This window comes from Megalopta genalis, unplaced genomic scaffold, assembly GCF_051020955.1.
Source record: "Megalopta genalis isolate 19385.01 unplaced genomic scaffold, iyMegGena1_principal scaffold0129, whole genome shotgun sequence".
Taxonomy (NCBI): Eukaryota; Metazoa; Arthropoda; class Insecta; order Hymenoptera; family Halictidae; genus Megalopta; species Megalopta genalis.
In genome coordinates, this window is record NW_027476198.1 from 157,501 (window position 1) to 160,000 (window position 2,500).

A 2,500-nucleotide genomic window follows, 5' to 3' on the forward strand; every position below is an offset into this window, starting at 1 on the left:
TAATAAAAGCAATAAACAAAATAAAAATAATAAATACAATAAAAACAATACAAGCAACAACAGAGTTATAAATACAATGGACGATAAAAATAATAAAAATAAATTAAATAACTATCAGAACGAAAACAAGAATAAAAATAACAGTAAAAAGAACAAGCATAGAAATAAATGCAATGAAAGTAATAAAAGAAAAGGCAACCGCGCTAAAAGGATAGCGACTGATTACGCCAGATTCCAAAAACTCTATAACAAAAACCCAACCCAACTGGCTGAGCATATAATTACCGGAAACCCACTCAACATTACAGAATCTCCGACGATAGAATCATTTGAAGAATATTATTCTAAACTATTCGAACACAAGGATGTCGAATGGAAACCTCAGAAGCGAAAAACAGATACCAATAGTAATATCAACCTTTCAAATCCGATATCACCGACCGAGATACACGAGCAACTTACCAGGATGAAACAATCCGCTCCAGGCACCGACGGAATTGATCGATCGACTCTTAGGCAAATGCCACGCAAGGAGCTGTGTGCACTATTGAATATTGTATGGGGAATGAAGACGTTACCCTCTGTGCTAAGATCGAACAGAACAACACTGTTACCTAAATCCGGCGACTTGATGGACCCAAAACAATGGCGGCCCATAACCATCTCAAGTCATATACTGCGCCTACTAAATAAAATCATCGTGTCGCGCCTTGAGAATGAAATACCTCTGTTTCACACGCAAAGAGGCTTCACGAGAACCGACGGGATAATGGCTAATAGTACCATCCTACAAACACTAATTAAATTAAGCCGCGAAAAATCGAAACCTTTCACTATACTATCTATAGATTTAGCTAAAGCATTTGACTCTGTTAACATCATTTCAATAATAGACGCACTAATCAGAAAAAACGTAGACGCTCATACAATAGAATACATCGAAAACAATTATAACGACATAACCACAATACTCGAATGCCACGGATCCCGATCCAATCCTATACCTATAAAACGCGGCGTGAAACAGGGTGATCCCATGTCCGGTTTCCTATTTAATTTAGTGCTAGACCAGCTCATGATACAACTTAATGAGTGTGAGGGTGTTGATGTGGGAGGCACCAGGATACGGGCATTAGCTTTTGCCGATGACATCGTGATGGTGGCTCCCACTCCCAGTGCGATGCGAAGTAATATCCGGATCGTCGAGAAATTCTTCCACAAACACGGGCTGCAAGTGAACCCATCTAAATGCGCCATCTTACAGAATCTACGCGTCCCTGGAACGAAAAGGCTCGTAGTTGATACGCGGCCCAAACTGCAGATTAATAAAAGCCCGATCCCAACATTGGGTGTCGCGTCACAATTTAAATACCTCGGCCATGTATATAGATACCGCGGTGCTATCTCTCCATCTCCATCAAAGCTTGAAGGCATGCTCAAAAATCTTAAAACTAGTCCTTTAAAACCATGGCAGAAACTGAACATACTGCACAGGTACCTCATTCCTCGTCTTCACCATAGTCTGCAAACAATGGACATAAACAAAAAAAAATTAAAGTACATAGATAATTGCATAATAAAATTTGTAAAAAATATACTACACTTACCAACTACCACACCAACTCCATATATACATGCTCCTTTAAGCAGCGGTGGACTAGGCATTCCATCGCTTACAATCCACATTGCCGCTATGTACTTACGCCGATTGGAGCGCTTGAGAGCCCGTGGCGACAGCGAGATACAGTGCGTTATGGAATCTTCGATAGTCCAACATATAATGCGAAAGCTCAACAATATCCTTGGGAGCATCGCGACACCATCTAAACAAATGATTCGTAAACATTGGTCCGAGCAACTCCATCGCTCCGCGCTAGGCTCTGGTCTCGCCCTGATGACCCCAGGCTTATCTTCGTGGATATACAACCCACCTAATTTCTGGAAGGGTCGAGACTATATCGGAGCAATCAACCTAAGGATTGGGTTACTCCCCACCAAGGGAGCCCCCTATATGAAAGATACCGATTGCCGCAATCCATCCTGCGCAGGGACACGCGAATCCTTATACCACATATTACAGCGATGTCCGGTTACGCATTATACACGCATCAATAGACATGACAATGTGAACAAAATAATCAAAACTGCAATCGAAAAAACAAAAACCAAGATAGAACAAATTCCCCGTTTTACTACCAAAGAAAATAGATACGTACCAGACTTGATAACAATAGACAATGATACCGCATATGTAATCGAAACTACAGTAGCCTACGAGACTAAACAGACATCACTGTTAAATGCGTACAATATCAAAAAGGACAAATACAGTACACCGGATCTAGTCGAAAAGATTAAAAATACGTACCGCGTGTCTCATGTGAAAGTAATGCCGCTCGTGGTTGGCGCTCGTGGTTGTTGGCTTGATTCCAACGATGATATAACCAGAGAGTTTGGTCTATCACACAGGCTGAAACAAATTATTTGCACTACCGCCCTA

General features: G+C 41.2%; 1 pseudogene; it reads left to right on the top strand.

The window, feature by feature from the left end:
- The window catches only part of LOC143262415 (large subunit ribosomal RNA), an 8,812-nt pseudogene that overhangs the window by 3,993 nt on the left and 2,319 nt on the right, over nt 1-2,500 (top strand).